The sequence below is a fragment of the Hippopotamus amphibius genome, chromosome 12 (genome assembly GCF_030028045.1).
Source record: "Hippopotamus amphibius kiboko isolate mHipAmp2 chromosome 12, mHipAmp2.hap2, whole genome shotgun sequence".
Lineage (NCBI taxonomy): Eukaryota > Metazoa > Chordata > Mammalia > Artiodactyla > Hippopotamidae > Hippopotamus > Hippopotamus amphibius.
In genome coordinates, this window is record NC_080197.1 from 11,424,489 (window position 1) to 11,436,592 (window position 12,104).

Sequence of the window (12,104 nt, forward strand, 5' to 3'; positions counted from 1 at the left end):
AGAACTTAAAAAAAAAGTGGGCAGTGGCCCAATTCCTGGAAACGCCCACCCCTTTCCCAAAATAGCTGGAATAATCCTCCCATTCATAACCCTATGAAATTGCCCACCCCTATAAAATCTGACAATGGCATACTTGGGTGCCACTCCCATCTTCTGATATGGTCCAATCTCTGTTGTAGAGTGTGTTTCTCTCTAAATAAATCCACTTCTTACCTATCACTTTGTCACTCACTGAATTCTTTCTGCGATGAGACATCAAGAACCTGAGCTTCAAGGAAACTATAAGCAAGACGAAAAGACAACCCTCAGAATGGGAGAAAATATTTGCAAATGAATCAACAGACAAAGGATTAATCTCCAAAATATATAAACAGTTCATTCAGCTCAATATCAAAAAAACAAACAGCCCAATCAAAAAATGGGCAGAAGACCTAAATAGGCATTTCTCCAAAGAAGACATACGAATGGCCAAGAGGCACATGAAAAGCTGCTCAACATCACTAATTATTAGAGAAATGCAAATCAAAACTACAATGAGATATCACCTCACACGGTTAGATTGGGCATCATCAGAAAATCTACAATCAGTAAATGCTGGAGAGGGTGTGGAGAAAAGGGAACGCTCTTACACTGTTGGTGGGAATATAAATTGACATAGCCACTATGGAGAACAGTATGAAGGTGCCTTGAAAAACTAAAAACAGAGTTACCATATGACCCAGCAATCCCACTGCTGGGCATATATCCAGAGAACACCATTATTCAAAAAGACACATGCACTCCAATGTTCATTGCAGCACTATTTACAATAGCCAGGACATGGAAGCAACCTAAATGTCCATCAACAGATGAATGGATAAAGAAGATGTGGTACATGTATACAACGGAATACTACTCAGCTGTAAAAAGGAATGAAATTGAGACATTTGTAGAGATATGGGTGGACCTAGAGACTATCATACAGAGTGAAGTGAGTCAGAAGGAGAAAAACAAATATCGTATATTACATATGTGTAGAATATAGAGAAATGGTACAAATCAACCAGTTTGCAAGGCAGAAATGGAGACCCAGATGTAGAGAACAAACATATGGATACCGAGTGGGGAAAGTGGGGGGTGTTGGGGTGGGATGAATTGGGAGATTGGGATTGCTATACATACATTACTAACAAGAAAAAAATTATCAAATTGTACACTTTAAATATATGCAGTTTATTGTATGTCAATTGTATCTCAATAAAAGTTCTTAAAAAAAATAAAATAAAAAAAGAACCTGAGCTTCACCAAGTCCTGAAACCAGGCATGTGATCTCAGTAAAAGACCGTGTGTTTTGGCTGGATTTGAGTCCCCCCCGCCACCGCCCCTGCCGTGTGGGTTCAAGTCCCAATCTAAGGAGCACAGTTTCAATGCAAGAGTGGGAGGGAGGCGGAGCTACTTAGATGGGGCAGTCATGAAGGGCCTCTCTAAGGAGGTGGTGTTTGAGTTGAAGACATACAGTGTGATTCCACTTCTGTAAAACATACTCCTCTGTGTGTGTTTGTGCATCTGTTTACTATAAGCACAGAGAAGAAGTCCAGAGAGATGCTCATCAGACTGTTTTTGCTTTTTTACTCTAGGTATTTCTAGAGTTCTATTCTACGCATTGGCCTGGGAAAAATTCTCAGGACACTAAGCTGATTCAGGCAGGTATGGTCCTGCCCTCAGAGGACTATCTCCTTTTCTGATTCCCCACATCAGCTGAACTGGGCTGGACTCCAAACTCATCATTGCAAGTATCGGAGCCTCGAACTAGTTTAAAGGAGAATTTATTGGCTCACGTAAGGAAAAGTTCAGTGATATAATTGGAACTTTTCAGGAGCTAAACAGTGTTAGCAAGCCTCCACCTCCCTTAATCTCCCATCTCTGCTTTCCCTTGTGTTGGCTTCACTCTCAGGCAGGCTCTTCCCATGAGGTGACCGAGACATCTTCAGCTTCTGTCCTCCCAGCTCAGTGATCGTAGGGAGAGAAGAACACCCCTTCCCCTGGCAACACCAGCAAAGTTCTGGAGCTGCCTATCATTGGTTCAGTTTGGATCACATGCTTTCCCTGAGCCAATCACATTGGCCTAAGGGATGCAGGAATCCAGGTGAGGATAACACATCCACTCCTGGAGCCAAAAGGGAGAGTCTCCCTCACCTGGACCACATCTACTGAGGAAGGGAAAGACCACCCAAGTTGCTACTGGGAAGGACAAAAAAAAACACAGCATTATCAGCACAGATTGAACATTAACTTTCTGCCACACAGTAATGACACGGGATAGGAACACTTACCATTTCCATTTTACAGAGCAGATTTGAAGCCTAACAGCTTTCACAAGACCACACAGCTAAGAAGCGGAGGAACTGGTGTTTAATTGAAGTCTGTCTGATGCAAAAGCCCCAAATGATGATCATGATGCTGATAATTATAATAGTATCACTTATAAATAAGAACTACTATTAGCTGAGCACCTACTCTGTGCTAGGTTTTCCAAGCACGATCTCATTTCAATCCCCCTGCAACCCTTATGAGGCAGGTGTAGTAGACAGCTGTAGCTGACTGCTTGATATCCATTTCAGCCCAGCCACAGGCCTGGGACCCAATTAATGTAAGCCAATCATGAGAATTGCATCCCCTTACCAGAGATTGGTTTGGAAATGGACATGTGACCCAAGTCTGGCCAATGAGAAGTGAGGAGACGTTTGCCAGAAGTTTCTTGGAAAGTTCTTCCTCACTCTCTGGGGAGATGGTCTGGAAGTGACCCTCTTTTTCCCACTTGACATGAAAGGATGCCTGTAGCCCTGATAGCTCTTGGCAGTCATCCTATGATGACAAGGAGAACCAGCCTTAGGCCGAAACTGTGGACGTCAGAACAGAGAGATGGAAAGAATCTGAGTCCTTGATGACATCATTAGGTTGCTAGAACTACCTCTGTCCTACAGTTGCCCTGACCTGCACATCCTGCGAGGGAAGCAGGATAGCCTGTTCTAGTTAAGCCAGTTTGAGTTTTATTGGCTTCTTCTTTCTAGCAAAAGGCATGCTAATGGACTTAGCATGGATTTTTAAATATTTCACAGATGGGGAAACTGAAGCTCAGAGAGATCAAGTGAGTTGCTCAAGGTCACGCAGCAACCCAGGCTTTAATCCAAGGTTTGTCCGATTCCAATCTCATCTCATAGTGTGATTTCCACACAGTAGCACCCGTTCTTTTGCTAGATATTTTTTTAAGCACCATGACGCTGAATCCTCGTAACTACCCTGTGAAGTAAGTGCTTTTATTATCCCCATTTTGCAGATCCAGAAGGGAGGGGAAATTGTTTAGCAGAGAGGCTTTTGGATCTGAGACTTTCCTTTCAGGGTTATGATTCAGAGCCAAGGGCAAATAATAGTCAAGTGGAAGAGGAAAGGAGTGAGATTAAGGAGTAAGGAAATCCTGAGGCTGCAAAATGCTAAGATCTTATTTCAACCCTAACGAAGTATTGGGCCAGGAGAATTGGGAAATAGAGCCCCAGAAACTCATCTGTCCTTTCAAGATTGGCTGTTAATTAATTTTAAATTTGGGTTAAAAAAATTCACGTAGGGAATATATCACCATTTTAGAAAAAAAAAATGGAAATATAGGCACATAGTAAGATAACATAATTTTAAAATCTTACCACTACTCCAGCTGTATAATTGTTGACAATTATGCTTAGTCCCTTCGTACCTCTATTACCTCTACACAGGAGTCTGGAAAGCCTTTCTGAGGAGATAGCATTTGAGCCGAGGCAAGAAGGATGAGATGGAGCCACCACTGGAAGAGTGTTCCCGGCAGAGGGAATAGCATATGCAAAGGCCCTGAGGTGGGAGTGAAGTTGGCTGACCGAAGGGATAGGACGATGGTCAGTGGGGTTCATGAGGAGCAAAGGAAGGGGAGTCGAAGGAGATTGAGGTCAGGGAGGTAGACTAGAGTCAGATTACAGAGGGGGAAGTGGGTTTGGGGACAGGGAGCTGCCCATGTGCCCAAAACGCAGATGATCAGCCAGTAATCCAAGCAGAAACTTTATTAATTAGCATCAGGCTTCTGGGAGGAAGGGCAGGTGAGAGATACTGCCAGTTAGTTGGAGCATTTTTACCAAGCATCCAATCTATGCCAGGCCCTGCCTGGAGTTCTGGCTTCCAGGAACACTTGCTTTGAAGATCAGAAATTCAGGGGCAGTCAAGTCTATAAAGAGTCATTTTTCCAAAGGGGATACCTGACTAACCAACGAATCCATGGCAAGAGCCTCAAAGTCTCTCCAAAGCAGGTGATGCAGGTTAAAACACTTCGAGACATTTCACAGCTGTGGCCTGGCAACAATTTGAAAAGCAAAATCCACCCAATTGTAGAGGAATGGTTAACAGCTCAGGCTCTGGAACCAGCCTCTCTGGGTTCGTACCATGTTCTGCCATACCTAACTGGGTGACTTGGGGCTAGTCACTTCACCTCTCTGTGCCTCCATTTCTCTCTCTGTCAGGTGGGGATGATAATTGTCTTTAACTCAAAGTTTCGTAGCAGGTTACGTGAGTTATTTCATGTTAATGTTGAGAAAGGTGTTTGGCATATTCTTAGTGCTGTATGTGATGGTGGTATTATTACTGGTGAGGAAGTGGGAAACAGAAACTTCCATACACTGCTGCCTGGCATTTGAAAGGCATGCACCCTGTGACCAGCCATCACACTTCCAGGTATCCACCCTAGAGAAGCTCTCACACCCGTGAGGATGGGTGTGGTAGCTTCACCCATAATAGGCCAGAAGTGGTATTGACAGTATAGGTGTCAGTGGCTGGGTGGGTATAATAAACTGTGACATATCCCCATAAAGGAATACCAGGGAGCAGTAAAAGTGAGTAAACTATATCTAAAGGGGTCTTAAACATATAATGTTGAATGAGAAAAGAAACTCCCATTTACATAAATGGTAGCACTCAATGTGATACCATTTATGTAAATATTAAAGTCACAAAACAACCTTATATGTATAGTAATAGCAGGGGTGACACTGAAATAGGACCCAGGCGCCAACCGATCAGAACAGAGGCTGACCTTGTGGGCCCCAGCGGGTGGTCCGGAAGTGGCTTCTCCACGCTCAATAGCCTCTCCCAGCCTCTCCACCCCTGTGCTGTCCATCCTATCGCTCATTAGCTGTGTGATGTCAGGCAAGTTGTTTAATCTCTCTGGGCATCAGCTTCTTCATCTGTAACATGTGTTGCAAAAGCTAACACATACACAGTGTCCCATGTGCTAAACCCTCATCATAATCCTCACAGTAACTGTTTGTGGTAAATTCTACTATTACTCCCATTGTGTATATGTGGAAACTGAGGCATAGAGGGGCCGACAAACTTGCTGATGGTCTATAGAACTTAACCTATAGGATTATTGCAAATATGCAATAAATGATACATGTTGAAAGCTTAGGAAAAGGTCTAGCACTGAATAAGTGCTCAATAAATATTAAGTTATTATGTCATTGCCCTGCTCAGAAGTCTTCAGTGGTTCACCATTGCCCTTAGGAGACAGTTTGAACTCCTCAACATGGGCGACAAGCTCATGGTCTCTTCCCTTCCCACCCCCCTCTATCTCATTCCTCTGTTTCCCCTTGTTCTCTGTTCTCCAGTCAACTAGTCTTCTCTCAACTCCTCCCATACCCCTCACCTTCCCTGCCTCTGGGCCTTTGCACGTCTTTTCCTTGCCTGAAATGCTGTTTCCTCCTACTCTTATTTTACCTGGCTGGCCTCTAAACACCTTCACAATCATGTACAATGACACCTCTTTCAGGAGGCCCTGTTAGAACAGGTTAGGTTCCCCTGGTCTATGTTATCATAACTTAAAAAAATATATATCCCTTAAGTAATGCTTATCCTTCCTGGAATTGATTCTTTAGTGTTGGTCTCCCCCTCTCAACAGTGAGCTCTTGGAAAGCAGGGAACTTTTCTGACTTTATCACTGTTGGTGGCCTGTGGCAGGCATTACAGACTGGCTCCCTCAACACTTGTCCCAATCCCCCTGTAATGTGGCTTCTTGCACTGTAACAGCTAGAAAGTGAAAAACTAGATTTCCCAGACTTTCTTGAAGCAGGAGTGATTCATGTGGCCCAGGTTCCCCTGGTAAGCCTTAGAGGCAGAAAAAAGCTGTGGGGATGCCAAGTGGTGGACTCTTTAGGCAAGCACAATGGTGAGATATCTGGACTTTCTAGGGAATCATAGAGGAGTTCTAGCTGCCAGCCCATAGCTCCCTAAGTTCTGAGCAGAGGTGGCAGAGGCAGCAGAGATGTTTCTGTTAGAAAAATTCAGCAGTGAAGTTGTTTATTTCTCCTGGCTTTGATACTGCTGGCTATACGGGGATTGTTTAGCATCTGTGGTACCACCTAATACCTTTAATAAATCCCTTGTTGCTTAAGCTGGTTCTAGTTGGTTCTGCTGTTTGCAATTTGGAGTGCCTTGCGCAAGCACTCAATAAATATTGGTTGAATGAGTGCTGACCTCTTAGGAACCTCCCTGTTCCCACTGCTTTTATCCCCAAGTAGTAACGTCACAAGCCCTAGATGGTTACCTTTCTTTCAAAGGTCAGGGACAGGAAGATGACGTGGAATGTCTTATCACTGGCAAACCTCGTAGATGAAAGGGAGCTGTAGGAAGAGAACTGCGGCTGTCTCCTAGGACTGCCAGGGAAGCTGCCAGGAGCCTCGGAATGATTGGGCTCGGGGAAAGGATGATGTGTGAGGAAGAGGGAGCGAGCAGGGGGTATCACCAAGCTGTTCCAGGGCCATTGGGGCAGGGGTTCTCTTATTGGGGGCCACCATAGGTCAGTGCATGTACTGCTTTTCAGCTGAAAAGCATGTTAGAAAACTATAGCTATGAGCCAGATATTTTCTAAGAAGGCTTAAACTACATGTCAGCCAGAGCATCTTTGGCTGTGAGTGACAGAAAACTGATCTTAGGAAATGCTTGGGTTGGGTTCCTGCAGAAGCAGATCTGAGACAAGCGTTTGTGTGCAAGTAGTTCATTTGGGAGATGATTCTGGGAAGTGCTGGTGGGGGACGTGGCAACTGAGACAAGGAAGGGAAAGAAGCCAATATAAGGTGAGTTACTGAGCAAGTGTTCACTTTGAGCAGGGGAGGCTCAACCCCACCATGGGACCCTGGGACACAGAGTAGAACATACTTCAGAACTGCCCACTCAGTGGGCAAGGGAGTCGGGGTATTTATCCACTAACTCCCGTCAGTCGTTGGGGAGGGTGAACCCCCCAGCAGTCTCAGTCTGTTTGTACTAAATGCTCACGGGGGACAAAGCCCTCAGACAGAGAGTGTAGGGGCTGGGCATTGGAAGCCATAAGGTCGTTGAGCCTCCAAACAATGATTGCCAACCAAGGGGATACGGGCAGAGGATCAACGGCATCTGCTACAGTGCCTTATACCAAAAAAAAAAAAAAACCCCAAAAAACAAAAACTGAAACAAACCAAAGCAATTGGCTCATGGAGGATAACATGTCGCGGGATACGCTGGCTTCACGTACAGCTAAATTCAGGGGCTCATGAGTTATCAGGACTCTGTCTCTCTCTTACTCTCTCAATAGTGGCCACCTTTGAGCTTCAGACTCTCTTCATATTGGTCTAGCACAGCAGAAAGAAAACAATGCTTTCCCAATGACTCCATAAAAAACCTGAGGATTGACTCATTGGTCCACTTGGGGCACATGCCCATCCCTGAACCCGTCCCTGTGGGCAGAGGGATGAGGTGTTGATTGGCTGCTTTAGGGCATTTGGCCTTCCCTGGAGCCAAGGATGGAATTAGCCCCATATGCTTCATATGGACAGGGAGTAAGGAAGGGGGGTCCCAGGGAAATGTGTTACCAGAGGATGGGGAATTGGATACTGAGTAGGTATCCAAACCAAGAGGACAGAGGTAGTCCAAACTCTCCACGTGCAGATGAGAATTAGCACCCACATGGAGGAAGGGACTTGCCCAGGGACATTCAGTTAGACAGCAGCAACCTAGCTTCCTGTCTTAACCCAGCATCTTTCCATCAGGAGCCTGTGGCCTCTTAATAAACAGGGTTGGTTTATCCAGTGCAAACCCTTTAGATCCTCCCTTCCTAGCTTCTTCTTTCAATCCATGGCCTGTGTGACTCTAACACATATCTTCCTGCTTTTGTTAAATACATATTTCATCTCCCACTTCCCAGGCAGAGAAACTAAGAGTCTGTTAAAAATGGTGTTAATTCAGGGGTTAGCAAGCTTTTCCTGTAAGGGCTCAAATAGTAAATATTTTAGACTTTGCAGGCCACTTAAGGTCTCTGTTTCATATGCCTCTCCTCCTCCTCCTCCTCTTCCTTCTTCTCTACCTCTTCCTTCTCATTTCTTCAGCCCTTTAAAAATGTTAAAACCATTTTCAGCTGCAGGGGCCAACAGGCCACAGTTTGCCAGTCCCTAGTATGAAAGAACAGGTAACAGAGGGTGGGCTCTGGTGCTGATCTAGAGCCAATCCCTTTGGCTCTGAGCCTCAGTCCCTCAACCATGAAGGAAAGACCATACTCCCTTTCTCTTGAGGCTGATCTGAGAAATAAAGATTATAAATATAAGGTATTATATATTAGAGTACAAACTAGAGACCCAAAATAACCACGGCTTACAAGGGAAAAGTTGTTTTTGTAATCGAGATAAAATACACATAATGCAAAATTCACCATTTTAATCATTTAAAAATGTATCCTTCAGTGAAAAGAGCAGTTTTTAATTTCTTTTTTAAGTCTGTCTTGGATCTGAGTGGGTATGAGTGCTGAAGGGCTAGGATGCCATGGCTCCATGGAGTGGGGGGCCTGGCTCCATCTACCTTGTTTCTCCTCCATCGCTAGAGAGGCATCCTTGTCCACATGGTCCAAGGTGGCTCCCTAACACCGATGTCTGTCATTTCAGCCAGCTGGAAGGGAACAGTGAAGGGAAGAACATTGCCTATTCCTCGTGGAGGGCAGGACCCAGAAGTGGCTCCAGGGGATATGCAGGGGAGGAGCTTTCCATTAGCTGTAACTTAGTCACATGACTCCACCTCACTGTAAAGAAGCCTGGGATATGTGGTCAAGCTGTGGGAAGCTGTGTATCCAGCTAAGAATCAGGTGTTCTCTTACTAGGAAAGAGGGGGCAGGGACAGATATTGGGGGGGATCATTCATAATCTTTGCCCAAAGCATCTGGCTCACAGAAGCTCTACAAAAGATAACTGCTATTGTTGTTGTCTCTTCTTTGAAAACCTCAGTAGGTATATTTGAAAGAAGCGCGTAAATACTGGGTACTGATACCACCCTGAACTGGACTTTGGAATCGATACAGTGTGGTTTAATTTTTGTGCCTTCCTAGGCTGTGTGACCTCTCTGAATCCTGCTTTCATCATCTGTCAAGCAGGGATAAAGGCATATTACTCATGCCGGGACTGGGAAATCAATGAATGTAAAGGTCAAGCACAATGTCTAGCCCAAAGTGGGTGCTCAATAAACGGTCATTTTATTGATAAGAAATGTATACGATAGATAAGAACATGAGCTCAGAGATCAGACAGACCTGGGTTCAAATGTAAACTCTTCTACTTACTAGCTGGGAAAATAATTATTTAACTTGGCTGTGCCTCAGGCCCCTCATCTGTGAAATGCAAGCAGTAACAGTTCCAGCCCACTAGATGGGTTTCAGGCTCCAAGGAATTGCTGGCACATTGAAACCAGCAGCAAAGTGAGTTATTATTAGGTCCCCTTTCCCACTCTGAGCTTGTGAAGGAAGAGGCAGGGTCAAAAGGCTGGTGCTGAAAAACCTAATGTTGTACAAAGAAGTCATACATGAAAGAATCAGTGCTGTATTATGCTAACACATAACGTTCAAAAATAGGTAAAAATAATCATCGGTGTTGGATAGCAGGGTAATGGTTACCATTCGAGATGGCAATAGAGACTAGAAGGGGGCTTCTAGGGCATGGGAAAAGTTCTGTTCTTTGCTCTGGGGGGTTGTTACCCTAGCGCGTTGCATTTGTGAAAATTTATTGAGCTGTCACTTGTGTGTGTGCACTTTTCTCTATGTATGTTACACTTCAATAAAAAATTCCCCCCCCCAAAATATTTGTGGTCTATTAGAAGCCGGCAGTGGCGGAGGGGCCACAGGCCGGGGCATCCTTCCTTGCCAGCCACCACAGTTTCTGTTTCAGCTAGAGGTACAGGCCTCCACTTCCCCTCCAAATGCTCAGCTTGGCGCCTACCCCTGGAGCCTCTGGCCACAAAGCTCCCCTTCCCCTGTGATGTGGCCTGATCACCACATCCGGGTCTAGTCTGGTGCCAGCCAGCCTGACCGCCCATGTTATCAGCTCCTGGACTGTGGGAGAGACTTGTTTAGACAGGGGAACTTCAATAAGCCACCCGGAACAGCAGCCTCATTTCACTGATCTTACAAGGGGGATTCGTGCTGTTCAGTCTTCATTTCATGAATCCAGACACCACCTATGTAGCTCTCGACAGGGTTTGTGGTTGGTACAAAGATATTTGATTCATTCATGCAATAAATGTTAATTGAGCACCCACCAGGTACTGTGCTAGGTAGTGGGGCTGCGTCTGCGTAGAAAACAGACATGGTCCCTGCTTTCCTGGGGCTGACTTATTAGTGGAAGGAGATAGACAATACATAAATAAAGATACAGTATGTGAGATGGTGATGGATGCTCTGGAGAAAAACTAAGAAGAGATGGAGATACAGAATGTAAGACAAGTTTTGGGGGGGGGGGCGGGGGTTGCAATTTTTAACAGAGTGGTAACCGTTTCTCAGAGCTACCTGGGATGCTGTCTCCCGGGCTGCAGTCCTCATTTTGCCCCAAATAAACTCAACTCGCAGCTCTCACATTATGCTTTTTTTTTTTAAATCGACAGTTTTGGCGACCACGAATAAGGGACCCAGAGTGGACGTCTCTCCTTCGCCTGAACTCTACGAGGAACCAGAGCTTTGGTACCAGCAGAGGCCCCTTGAGCCCATCTGCCTCCTCGGAGAGTCCAGATGAATTTGGGTAAGTGTCTCCTGGTTCTCGGATCTCCCGTATTTGTTGATGACCCTGAGTTTTATCTGGGGTTGTAGCAGGTGCCTGCCTCCTCCCAGTTGAAAGATACTTTGTGCGGGGGTGGGGTAGGGGCGGCTGGTTGAAAGATATCAGGGAAATATCCACCCAGTGGAAAAATACTGGGTGGGGCTCTCCATTGAAAGATACTGAGGAATACCCACAGGGTGAAAGATCCTGGGGGAGCCTGTTTGAAAAATACCAGGGTTTGCTCCGTTGTAGGAGACTGAGTGGTCTGCACTGAGTGGTTAGGTAAGAGGCTGACCTGACGCTTTTCTTCAGTTCGGCTGCCTTAATAGAATTTGTCAGGATAAAAGTGAAGATATTACATGAGAGCTTTGCTCGGAAGACAAGGGACAAGAACTCCTCCTGGCCAGTACGTCTCTCTCAGGCAACTGAGAGATTTACGGGAGTGGTGGAGGCACAGTCCTCACACCCGTGCAGTGGTCCCATTGGGAAACCCACTCATTAATTAAAACACTTGCCCTCCGGGGGCCACAATAAGAATTGGCCATTCAGCGACCCGAGCACTGGTGATGGTCTTAGACTACCGAAGGGAGAAATAGAAGTGTGTAAGAGAGCTGAAATGACTCTGGGGTGATGCCTAGAGGAGATAAGCTCACAGGCAGCACACTGGCCCACCACACAATTTCACTAGTGTGTTTTATCCCAGACAAATTCAACTTTAAAATGGCAAGTAGAGCCTCTCACAGAAACATGGGGCGTCAGAAGGCCAGCCTCTTTCTAACACCCCAGCCAGGTTTATGTACATACAAAAACTTATACTTGCAAGTACCTATTTAATTGGGAAAGTTATATTAAGGGAGATCTCAACCTAAAATGACAAAATTGGGGTTCTTTTGATATTCCAAAAAATATTTTTGCAAGCACAGAAAAAAAAAAAAAGCTGGCCATAAGATCAAACTGACTGAATGGAATGCTTACTTTGGTATTGAAACAGGAGGGAAGGGGGCAGGGCACAAC